We start from the raw sequence: 14,332 nt of genomic DNA, 5'->3' as shown, positions 1-14,332 counted from the left end.
ACAAAATATTTATTTCAGCAATAAAACCTTCTTACTATACCTATACATATCTGTTATATCTATTGCTTATGTTCTTTTATTTTCTATGATTTTATTTTCTATAATCCGAATAAAAGTGTATTTAATTATTCATATGATGTTTTGAGAGGCACACTACTGCCAATCCTCGACCATTAAGTTCTCTTAGTCACCTCAAACGATACTCACAGGAAGGGGTGGACCATTCTAGAGTCACTACACGATACTAACCTAACCTGAAGGGGGGGGGGGAATTGATTGTTAGTAATGGAGACTAAGAATCCCATTGCTAGCAATATACCCAACCAGGTCGACCTCCTCGCGGTTCCCCCTGGAAACTATCATGGTTAATTCCTAATGAATTCATCATGATGGGCTAACTGGCCTGTTTTTATTCTCATCTATCACCCTTCACTGGTGCTCCGCCAGCGTATCCTATTAGCGCAGACAATTCCATTTTCACCCATCGAAAAAAAAACCTAACCTAAAGAAATGTCAAAATCCAATGTAAGATTAATTTAATAATAATTAAAAATAATGAAACCAATTAAACTAGACAACCATGCCTTCATTATTTATAACATTATTCAATTGTCTGCTTAATAAAATTTATTCACCGCAAGTAAAACGTAGGCGAAAATTTAATTTGGCTAGGTTCTCGTCAGTTGTCAAGAGGAATGAGATGTCTGTCAAGTGCCAAGTACCTAAAACAAGGACTAATTAACAATACAAACAGACCAAAGAGATAAAAAGCACGTATTAAATTCTAAACTCGAAAGTGAATTTATTCGTTAGTGGCTTTTTGGTGCTTTAACTAACAGTTCGTCATGAAATTCGGCAGGAATGGACTTTATTATTATATTTGAGACGAATTTCATAAGCAACTTTTAACTTCTATCAGTAAATATGTAGCACTAGTACAGATGAAGTACACAGCATAGTTTGTTGACAAATAATGTTTATAACTAGCTTTTATCCGCAGATTCGTACATGTGATTGACCGAGATCTGTCTTTTCTCATCCAATAATTGTATGGAATGGAGAAGAACACAGGCTACTATTTACCGTTATTCACTTTTTATCACTCAAACGGAGTCGCGGGTTAAGCTAGTTCGTATCTAATCCTTACTTATATTATAAATGTGAAAGTGAGTTAGATTATTCTGTCATAACGTCTTAACAGCTTAACAAATCACAAATATAATTTGATATACATCTAATCTATGGGATGAAAAAGAACATAGTTTATTTTTTATGCCAGTCAATCAACAGTCATGCGAACGAAGTAGCGGGTAAAAGCTAGTAAAAATAAGTTTTTGAATATTTATAGATAGTTTTGTAATAAACAAATATAGTGATATTTGTTTATTACAAAACTATCTATGATTGTTATATATGTATATGTAACAGCTATATTAGATAATTTAAATTGTTGTTTAATTATTTAGTTTAATTAAAAATTATTGCATGACAAATCTGTATGTAAAATAATTAAATATAATCTGACATCCAAATTGACATTAATGCATGTATATTAGCTACCTATCAATATAATTTTGCTGCACTCAAACGGGGTTTCATGTACTTATTCTTCATAAGAATATTGTAACAACTCTATATTATGTACATGAATTGCATTATAATAATAAATAAATATGTACTCGTATATGCTACGACATTGACAAATAATTCTAATATATATAGTTAATATTAGTGTTACATTATTATGCAATTTTAAAAATTTAAATTTAACATATTCACAGAGAAATCAAACTTGAATATACGTAATACTAGTTATTGGCTCGAGGCTTCGCTCAAATGTGGTATTCGATGTTCCGTCTCTGTCTTACAAATAATAGCTGTTGCTCGCCACTTCGTCCCCGTGGGATTTGGTTATTTTCCATCTCTTCAAAAGAGGAAATTAAAAAAAAAATTATGACTAATAGTTTCTGGCTTCGAAACTGACAGAATTCAATAAATTTTTATCCTTCATTTCACCCTTTTAGGGCTGATATTGTCAAAAACGCTGAAAAGTATTTTATATTATTAATCGGAATTTGAAAACTAAAGTTTCGTAGCTTCAATTATACCAGAACTCCTCCATACAAACTTTCATCTCCTATTTCACTTCATATTTAGGGTGAATTCTTTAGAAGTGAATAAACATATTGATTTTTGATTTGAACCAAAATCCTAAATCTAAAATGTCAAGTGTTAAATACATCTAAATTGCTAACATTTTATACCAAATCTCTATCCCCGTTTTACCCTAGGGGCTGAATATTCAAAATTCCTTTCTTATTATTCACCTACACGAATCGAACTAACTGAATATATCTGCAAAATTTCAAGGTTCTAGACTCAGTGATTTCGACTGTGTGTTGTATACATATGTCAGCCAATCTGATTCCTCTTTTATAAATATAGATGTTCAAAGAACTTATAAGTTAATTCAATAAATAGATAAAATTATGTATGAAAGAAAGGTTGATGTGAAAATCTATATTACAGGGTACAGAGGCATAACAGTAAGTGTATATTATTAAGTAACTATATATTATTCTCATTTTCGTATATAATGCAGTATATCTTATATATGTGTAAGTACATTTATTATTTTTATATTCGTTTATATATGTAATTTTATTACCTATGTATATCAACAATTACTAGTACCGCTTTCGAGTATTTTGACACTTTCCTATAATGGACTGGGAGAGAATGCTTTTAGCATTAAGTCCGCCATGTACACATATCTGTACTAATCATCATCTTCCTACCCTTATCCCAATTATTATATACAAAAAGATATTACAAAAAGATTTGGCCCATAGTTTTACGTCTAGCCGCATGCCTAACGTCAACCCTCTTTGGGAAAATTTAAATTGGTATCGATATGTTTATTCTTGTACCTATTACATAAGTAGATTTAACTACCTAATCTTAAACTATTTGTGCTTAAATATAAAGCTTATAAATTCTATTTTAAAAATGATGATATACAGAATAAAAGTCTCACTAAGTCATGTCATATGAAAAAACTTCCATCCAGAAAGTTGTCTAGCCCGTTCCTATTTCGTCCAGAGGTTCATATTAAAAACGAACTTTTCATACTTATTTGTACGGGAAAACCTTTCATTTGCAGGCAATAAATTGTATTTGGAGTGGCGTTATTAAATTAAACTGAACACCTTTTGCTAGCATTTCTCTTGATATTTTCGACGTTAGTTTTAGTAGTGAGAAATATGAAATTTTATTTCCTTACAGTACTGTGTTTTTTCGTCATAAACTTTTAAATTGGTATCAAGTTGCAACCAAAATTTTTTTGTCATTTTTAAGTTATTTCAAAAAGGAATTAATTCGCAATAGACTGTATTTTTTTATTATATATATGTTACAATACAATTTTTTATCTTTACATTTTTAATGATTACTTTCGCAATCAACTTGTTGTATTAGCGTTCTACTGCTGAACATAGCCTCCCACATAAAGGAGAGGGGGGGGGGGTTGTCAGTAGTTAGCACGTTACTACGTTAGGCAGGCGGGTTGACAACAGCAGTTTGGCTTTTGGTAATGTTTTAAGAGGCCCGTTGCTGTCCATACCTTTGACACCCACGGGAAAGGAAGGGGTAGCTTATTCTATGCTGGAACCTACACTGCTAGATTTACTGCTATTTTAATTTCAATTCTATTACGATTTGTTGTTGAATGGAAACTTCAACTGTTTACAAAGTTTCTTAAGTTAATGCATTGTAAAATATATTTAACTAAATGACTATAAAATATGACTATAAAAAGTACGAATGTATGTATTTATGATATTGTAATCATCAAAATGTGTCTATCAGGTTCAGCATTGTTTACTTTGTGCAAGCTTATATATGTAGATACATTGGAATTAATTTCTCTCAAAATTAGTAAAATAAACCAGTAAGTAATATTGAATCTGGAATTGTCAATGAAAAACGACATTGTAGACAAGACAGATTTTATGATTTTATGGTCGACTTTGGATTATACTGTTTTAGTATCCTTTACTGCATATTGACTAGCTTGCTTTATTAGCCTTATTTGTAAACAACAATATAATTTACCTCTATTATTATAATGTAAATATTTATATATATAATTATTATGTAAAGAAAAAAATACCCCTTTTTAAAAATTGTGTGCAATACATAAAAAAATTTAAGATTTGGCTTTGAATTAAAGATAATTTAATTAAAGAAAATCAGATTGTATATATTTTGTCTGCCTTATTAATATGGATATTAAATAAAAGAGTTTGAAAAGTAGGTAACGATAAAATAAATGATATCATTTTAAAAAAGCTTGTTTTAAGCAGACCTGTTTAAACTGCTTTGTTCATTTGAAATAAACGGAACATGTTGCATTTTGATGTTCCTATTTGAGTGGAAGACTGTTATTGATTCAACATAAGATCTTAAAGCGTCTATTTAACTAGGTTACATTGTTGTCAATTGAACGGATAGTCCAAATACTGTTGCAGTAGTTTTACGTAACAGATAAATTCTTGGCGTTCGCTTCTGTGATGTTCTCGAGTCTTATTTCGATCATAAATTTACGGTCACAGACGGCTTGTTGAATTAACTGTTTTATCTATATGGATATCCTTTATTTGTTGCAACTACTTTTATTTTTGTAAATGACTAACGTTCTGCAATTCTGAAATAGACATTGTTTCAAAATAATGTAGATACAGTTGTGTATACATAAAATATTATACAATTTGATTTAAATACCATGGAGAATAGTCAGCGAACAGTCGTTTGGATGGCCAGTAATTTGTTTAGTTACACAAACGTATACCGTACGTACGTAACGTATTATGTATTCTTTATTTAAATATATAGAAAGTTTTGATTATAGATTTTGGAATAGAATAGATGGAATGCATAATTCACATAGTGTGTTGCTCGTTGTATTTATGACATTGCCAATGCGTTAGAGAGGGTTAGACATATAAAAACGCATCTGCCTATTGACTAGTCCGTAGAAGTCAAATTTATCAAGATATGCCCACTTGGTTTTATTGGCTGTACAACCCTACCAAATTCAGATATAACCTGGTTGCATAATTTCTAGATAAACTGTGTCGAATATATAATCTAGTAATGCAATTTGTTATTAACAAATAAATGACATATCAAAATGAACAAAAATTTTACATGCACATTTTTTATACACTAGCCTGCTATAAATTTAGAAAAATAGGAACTGATATCTTTCGTCCGCTTTTTACTAATTATATTTGCATAAGAAGAAAGGAGGCAACCATATGATTTACAGTTTTTATTTTATCATTCCTTCTATATATTTTTTGTTCTTAGGTTTTGATATGTTTTTCAGTTTAAAATTAGAATGTAATCAAATATGTACGTGGTACTATATTTTATCTAGGTTTGAATATGAATAGTTTATAAAAACCTGAGGTACTATCCTTAAAATATATTTTAGAATGGTTTGTATAGTATTAATATTTTGATGTACGTTATTAAAAATAACGTGTTTAATTGAATAAGATTAAAGAAACAATCATAAACTTTTTACATGATTTTGTTTAATTATGTAATTAAACATTCCAAGTTAGTATAAAATAACAAAATTGAGATTATGTTAACTACATATAATACAAATACATACTCGTATTATGTTTGATATTGTAACTGAATGTGTTAACCAAATGTGCCAACTTAATTTTACAATGTTCAAAATAATTTTGTGAGCGTCAACACTTACTAAATTATTCTAAAAGGAGACATTTAGTATGTTTATGCTTTATACCTACAGTGTACGGCAAGTGCGATATTTTACCAAGGAGATTGCTAGTTGGAACAATGCCAAACCTTAAATCTTTGCTTATACTCGTATGACGAAGTTAAACTGTTAAATTTGGTGTGTGATATACCTGGCAAGCTAATTATTTAGAAATGGGTAATTAACAAATAATTGTTAATCAGAAGTAGTATTACATAATACTACTGCTTCTTAATTGGAAAGTTATATGCACTTTTCTTTGACAAATAAAGCCACAATGGTAATACTATTATTATTATTATATAAAAAAATTGAGTTATAATTCTTACTCAGTAATTAGCTATATTACCATTAAAATCTTAAATGATATTCCAACTACAGATATGATCGCTTTACAGGTTTTAACATTTCCTTAATTTTGATATATATCTACATAATATAAATGATTTTATTGAAACCAAATGCCATATAAACTTTCTAATGTTAATAATTCAGAGTAGCCAAGGCTCTTATTTATCTTTGAATTCATGTATTTGGCCCTAAAGCCTCGACCAGTGTGTAAATACTGCTTTTCAACTGAATGTTTAAAATATAATGCTGCAAATAAAAGTTATTTAATGTTGTATCAAATTTCCTTTGCATAACTGACTCCGTGCACAATAATGTCAAAACAAAATATCTATTGTTCAAATGTGTGTGGAACTACGCTTTCAGCGTGTCAGCTACTGTAGAGGGAAAGTCGTATTCAAAACATTGCTTTTATACATTTTGTTGAACATAATAAATAGACAACTCTCTTATTGTATCAATGGAAATGAATAACGCGTGATAATAAAATAATTTAACTTTTTGCTCAGAAATAACAGTAGACATTTTTATTTCATTAAATTTAATATGAGCCAAAGGTATAAATAAATCATATAGAATACTACCTAAATTTATACCCAGAATTCTCTAAGAATTAGTGAATATAAATCTTAAAAAAAAAATATTAAGTACCTTCTCCTTTCGCAAGTTGTTTAAGCAGGTTAGTGTTATAATTTTATGGGGTATTTTAGGAACGTGCCTTAGTGGGTTATTTTAATAGTGTTTCAAAGTGTAAAGAGTATCGATGTAAAATAGTAAAGAAATACTTATGACGAAATATTTAATTAATCTTTTACTATAATATTTATTTATTCCTTAGCGCAAAATTAATTGAATTCTGACTTTTTATGGGTTTATTTTCTTTACCTTTATAATATTTTTACCGTATAATAGTTGTTTTGTTTGAGAGCAAGTGTAACTAAATATGTTACTAAAAATTCTTATAGAACAAAATTAAAAAATACCAAATTGAAATATCAAATCCTATTTTAAGTGTAAATCAATAAAGCATTTATTAAAAACTAAATGCTTTATTGGTTTTCTCGTTTATATTCGTAATAGCCAATACTACATTGATTGCTTTGTCTGAAAACAACGATATAAATAGTGTCAAAGTATATTTTTTCACGGTTCGCATAGAATTTTATAATTGATCGCATTCGACGTTCTGTTTTGTTAGTTGTACAAATAGGTTTTTTTGAACACTGAAATATAGTCTATACAATACTCAGTTTATTGGACAGACTAGTAGCAAGCGTCGAACTTTTTTGTTTAATTTATATATAGCCTATGTCACTCGTTGACAATATCGTTCTTCTTATAGGTGGAATATTTTTTTTAAATTATTGACTTGTTTTTGTGTTTATTCATTATAAACAAATTAGAAACAATTAAATCTATCCTCTTTATAATATTAACATAATGTTATTTATGGGTTTTTATATTATGATATTTGTATAGATAAATACGCTCTGCTACAAATAGAACATTCATCATCATCATCATCATATCAGCCCTTAATCGTTCACTGCTAAACATAAGCCTTCCCCTTAGGAAGTTTTGCTAGTAGTTGCCACGCTTGGCAGGTGGATTGGCAACCGCACGCAGGCTTTAGAGATGTTTTAAGAGCGACGCTGTTGCCCAACCCACGCTGTTCTTTAGTCGACTTTTACGACACCCACGGGAAAGGATGGGATGGCCTATTCTATGCCAACCACACGGCCAATATAATATGATGTATGGCCAATAGAAAATGAGGCCTAAATTTATTTTTTTTATTGAATATTTTATTCATGGATTATATATGATATTATATTTTGTTCCTACCTAACATATTCTATATCGGAGAAAAAGGGATTGCTAGCATTGTCATTGCTAGCAATACACCCGATAAGGTCGGGGAAATAAACTTTCATGGTCAATTATTGAATTTGTCACGATGGGCTACTGATTTTACCTATCATCTCTCACACACCAGTGATAGGGTACTCCCTGCCAGTGTATACTGACAGCGTAGGCGGTGTTACAATTCCACCGTCATACATTGAAAAAAAACCATATACATATATATATAAATAGCTTTTTTGTTTTATGTACAGCTAATTACTTTGATTTAAAGATCAACTTTTTTTGATAATTTTATGGCAGTTTAATGTTATTTTAACTTATAAAAGTTTAAAAAAATAAGTATTGATCCAGTATTGGTTTCATTGTTATTTTAAAGGTTTCATACCCTGTTTATGACCTTTGAAAATATCTAATTAAATTAAAGCAGATTTAAGTAGGTACTTTCATTCTAATTTCAGCACCTTGGCTGCACTAAAAGTGAGCTAGCAAATTTCAGAAAATAACCCCGGTCATAGCGTAGTGTGCGCCACAGAGTTGAATAAAGTAGAGAAATAAAAACTTATAAACAATAACATTATAATTCTGTTGTATAAAGGAATATAATGTTTTTCAAATTATAACTCGTAAATGATACGGCTTTTAAGTCAAAACAGGGTTAACAGTTTAGGTCACAAATCTCTCAACAATAGTATTAAAATTTAATTTTATCTATGACTTGCACCTAACTTTTATCAACCTACCTAGAGCATATTTCTTCTTAATAGGCCGTCAACACACCTGTAATTTCTGTGTTACAGGCACCTATTGGCAGCGACAATTATTTACCATCAGGTGAGCTGCATGGTCATTTGCCTCCTATATTATAAAAAAGTATAGGTGAACTTATTCTTAATATTTTACAACGCAAAATTAAATTTCTGTTGCCCCAGAGAATGCTATATATATATATATATATATATATATATATATATATATATATAACATCGAATCTGCTTTTTGTATCATATGGTTTTGTAAATGAGATTAAAAAAACCAATATAACAAAGTGAAAGAGTTTGTTCGTTCGAATTCTTTTACCATTTGATAGCTTATTCCTTTAGGAGTGTTACAATATTACGATACGAACACGGGTCAAGCCGTAATATACAACTAGTATATAATTGAAAATAGTATCGCATGAGACTGTAAGCATCATAATGTATTAGACGATTTTCTTGGTGATATTTATGTTTAGCACTTTCATCAAACAGAATATCAGTTTGTTAGTTGTTCTATGTTGCATAAAAATAATTAATAACGTCTCTAACTTCTATGTCTCTGTGGAGAATAAAATCAAGGCATTCTAGCCAAGTTGCCGAAAGTGTTCATTGCGACCGCTCTTACTGCAAATGAGTACCATGCCGGAGTGAGGTTGCAAGAAAAATGCATCAGCACGAACGTGATAATGCTCCTTGCGTTGAAATTCCAATTTTTGAATCGTTTTAAATTTGCATCTTTTATTTTTTAGATAGAAGGATTGTTTTTTAGATTTCTGTGTGTTTATTTTATTTGTATTATTTTTACCTGTACCTTTCCTGTCCTAGATTACCCGGTAAGGTAGCTGCATTGGGTTGGCTGGAAGAGATCTCTTTTATTGATAAGCTCACTCTTGCTAACAAGTTGTTAAACTAATCTATCTTTTGTTTAAGCGCAATAAAGAATATATATATATATATATATATATATATATTATCATTATCATCATATAATTATTAACTGTTTACTGCTAAATATAGGCTTCCCCGTATGCCGTGTAGCCCTGATATAGAATTGGCTAACCCCTCCTTTCCGGTGGGTGTCATAAGAGATGACTAAGGGAACTTAATAGTTGAGATATGGGCAGCAGCGTCTCTATTAAAATATCAATAAAGCCTAACCCTAAGCCCAATTTGCCTACCAATCATGGCAGCTAGTGACTAAACCCTACAATGGGGAGGCTTATATTCAGGAGTGGACAGCCAACGTCTAATATAAAAATAATAATAAAGTTTGCATTTAGTAAATTTATATAATATACTATAAGCCTTTATACAGACATAACATTTTTTTAACAATTTATTATTTATTTAATTGCTATCATCTTTTTGCTTATTAGCAAAGATCTCCTCCAACTGCGACCTATTTCTAGCGGTTCTTGTCCAAATTCCACTTGCTTCAGCCCTATTGTCATATACCCATCTTCTATATAGTCTTCTTCCTCTCCTTTTCTTGTTTTTTTTTGTACCAAAATATTATTATTTTACTCCATTTATTATTTATTATTATAATGCATTCATGTACATAATATAGAGTTGTTACGATGTTCTTATGAAGAATAAGTACATGAAACCCTGTTTGGGTGTAGCAAAATTATATTGATAGGCAGCTAATATACATGCATTGATGTCAATTTAGATTAAACAAAATAAACAACAATTCAAAATATCATAAATATAATTTGAAGTCAGTCTAGTTATTTAGGTATATAATAGTTATGTTAATCTGATTAATTATTTGCAAGTCATGTGTGATTTGAATCGTGGCATGGCGCATTTTTGCATTTCAACTAGCTAAATAGTCGTCAACTGAATTAAAAACAATTTGCTATTAAATATTTTTTAATTTAGTATGAAACAATTATCTTTCCCTATAATTGTATTGTTGTAATATCCAATTACAACGCATTTATTTGTGTTTGGAAAAGTATTTAATCGGTATTAGATTCGAGGAATTGGGGTTTGATTCACCAAAGAGAATTTTTAAATCGGTCCAACAGTTTTCACATTATGTAGAGAGATTCGTATTTATGTTGAATTATTGTTGTGTATTCGGTAAAATTTTTAGGTTTAGTATTATTATGAATAAAAATTACATAACTGGGCATAACTGAACATAGAGCTATAATTACTAGATATTAATTATACACAAACACCCAAATTTACCTGAAGAATACTCTGTACAAAAGTTCTCTGCTTGCGTACCTCCGTCTCATTCGTGTTTTTTGCCGTGAAGCAGTTGTATTTGCATGACTGTGTTTCGGTTTGAAAGGATATTGTAATAAAACTACAAAGTTTAGAGGAATAATACCTTTGTCCGCAGGAATGACAACGCATTAAGGGTATCATTGGTGACACAGTATACTCTTTTATGTCCTTGGTAGTATTCATGTCTATAGGCGACGGTTATCATTTTCGATCTGGTGGGTCGTCAGCTTGTTTGCTATTTTAAGTTGCATAGAAAAAATTTTGTTCTTTTAAAATTTTGCGTTGCATAGTTTACTTGTAACCATGACCTATGTACCCTAGCTGAAACGACGATGTAATTGAGATAAATGATATATCATCATCATCGTCGTCATGTCAGTCATACTTTGTCAACTGTTGAACATAGGTCTCCTCAATAGATTAGAAGAAATGGAACTACATAAGGAACGGCCCTGATCTAAATTACATATAGTTTAACTAAATGATCGCGGTAATTCTCGCCTCTTATAAAATATAACTTAGTTATTAGTACTATTATAATAAACTATTTTAGTTTCTGAAAGTATTTGACAATACGATTTCCGTTTCCTCCAGGACAGACTCAGCCCAGTGTAGAAATCAATGTTAAACTTTGGCTTATAAATACTTTGATTACTTTTTTCTACTTTTAAAAATATGTATATTTATTATTCATACTGTGATATTAATATCCATAATAATACAAACGAACATAAAAATATTTGTATGGTACGAGGATCGAATTTGCGAACATTGAAAGGTTGTGTATGAAACTACTATACGACCAAGGTTTTTTTAACTATTCAATAATAAATACAACTCTTAAATAATACTTCTTCTTTTCTCGTGGGTGTCGTAAGAGATGACTAAGAGAACTTAATGGTCGAGGGACGGGCAGCAGTGTCCCTCTTAAAACATCACCAAAGTCTAACTGCGGTTACTAGTCCGCTTACCAACGTGACAACTATTGGCAAAGCCTCCTTTATGGGGGAGACCTTTGTTCAGGAGTGGGAAGTTCACGGCAAATATAATAAATAATATTATTAACCCTTTGAAAGCACCATAATACAAAGACGAACTTGAGGTAAATGAAAATAAAATTTATTTATTTATTTATTTATTTGAAAATTTCTCACTACACTTACAGTTTCCCAAAACGTGTAGTGAGCCAAAGTTTTATTTCACAAACTTACAAATTTTGTACAACATTTTAAAAATATACTTCTTTTGTAATTAAATATGTCAATATCTGGCTGCTGAGCAATCAGAGAATTGAGCAGAGAAATAGCCTGATACGTGGGAGCAAACTGAGCAGTACAGGTACGAACCGGCGGTGCCGATAGTAGTCTACAAGCACGCAATCGCATGCAGCGTTGGGGTGCGTACAAAGAACAACGGCTAAGAGTTACAGGATTGTCTATTCCGCCGTTGAGCAACTGATAATAGTGCATCATCAAATTGCACTTTCGCCTTACCTCGAGCGTGTCTAGACCTACCATACCGGATACGAACAGTAATGGGTACAAATAAGGATAGTAGCCGTAAAGTTTACTATATAGAACACGTGCAAATTTCCTCTGAACTCTTTCTATCATTATCTTGTATTTTGTTTCATGAGGGTTCCAAATAATTGAATTGAATTCTAAAATGCTTCGTACAAATGAATAATATAATAATAATATTGCACCTTTATCTTGAAGTTGTGCCGACTGTCTTATCACAAAACCTAACGATTTATATGCACGACTACAAACGATGGTTATATGATTATTAAAAGTTAAAGCAGTGTCCAGCGTAAGGCCTAAATCGCGTATTTGTGACACACGTTCAAGCGGCGTACCAGATATATTGTAGACATAAGAATGGGGAACACGAGACCGCGTGAATGTGACCGATTTACACTTTGAAATATTAAATTCCAAGTTATTATGTCCAGCCCATGCCACAACGTTGTCAATATCTCGCTGTAGAGTTACACAGTCTTCCATGGTTCCGATAGCCATGAATAGCTTCACATCGTCAGCAAACATGAGACACTGAGCAGTGTTAACAACATCTGGCAAGTCATTGATCATAATTAGGAACTGCAATGGACCCAGGGTACTACCCTGGCTTACTCCGGAGTCGGTAACATAGGATTCAGATCGATAACCATGTAATTGGACGTATTGCGAGCGATCGGAAAAATAACTAATAAATAATTTTAAAAGTTTAGGTGTAAATCCTATCTCTGAGAACTTTTTTAATAAAATATCATTGTGAACGCGATCAAATGCTTTTTTGAAGTCAAAATATGTCACGTCTACTTGTCTATTATGATCCATTTCAGTAACTGTATAATCAACAAAGTTTATCAGATTAGTAGTAGTCGACCTACCAGGTCTGAATCCATGCTGACAGTCTGTCAATTGAGGCTGGACTTGCACCGAAATAAGTCTGTTTAAAATGGATTCAAATAATTTTCCTAAAGCTGGAAGTACAGCAATTGGCCTATGATTTGAAATTTGGGATTTAGAACCATCCTTGGGTATAGGTATAACCCTGGACACTTTCCATAGCTGCGGATAGGTACTTGTTGTGATAGCCAAGTTCATTATATGTAGGAGCGCTTCCTCTAAAACTCTTATGCAATCTTTAATAATAAATGACGGTATACCGTCAGGCCCAATGCATGTCCCCACCCTCAATCGTTTTACTGCTCGCTGCAGGTCGGTTAGCGTTATATTCTCTATAGCGACGCGAGCAGAGAGTTGGGAACACCTTGCCTTGCTTTCAGCCAGAATTGCTATAAATGTCACCATGGGTTTTATAATCAGCTACTTATATGTAAAAGGAGACTATATCACTATGGTACTCTATACCCTTACTTATCATAGGGATATAGCACCATAATAAGAGCATTATTTGAACGTAGATTTCTGTGGATTGATGGCGGTATCATGGGTAGGGTTGTTGGCTTCTCTAAAATATGATTAAATGCAGCGATGACTGACACATCCGTCATACTCGCGGACGGGTCCTGTTTGTAGTAAGTAGTCTCTTCTAGTTCACTACAACTGATTTATTTTGCTACTTAATATTACTATAATTTATATACTTCTTACGTCTTATGCCTACTTTTTATGCCTCGTATTAAATATGTTTTATTGTAAAAAATATTAAATACTTGATATTTTCTTTATTTTCTAACACGTATTTATATAAACTAATGAACTTTTTATTAAAAAAAAAGTATTTTTATAAGTAGATATAGAAAACAAATTTATTTTAATAAACTCTGTTTTTAATTGTTCAAAGTTCT

This window comes from Galleria mellonella, unplaced genomic scaffold (assembly GCF_026898425.1).
Source record: "Galleria mellonella isolate WM207_F2 unplaced genomic scaffold, CSIRO_AGI_GalMel_v1 utg19, whole genome shotgun sequence".
Lineage (NCBI taxonomy): Eukaryota > Metazoa > Arthropoda > Insecta > Lepidoptera > Pyralidae > Galleria > Galleria mellonella.
Note: the sequence above shows the minus strand (reverse complement) of the source record.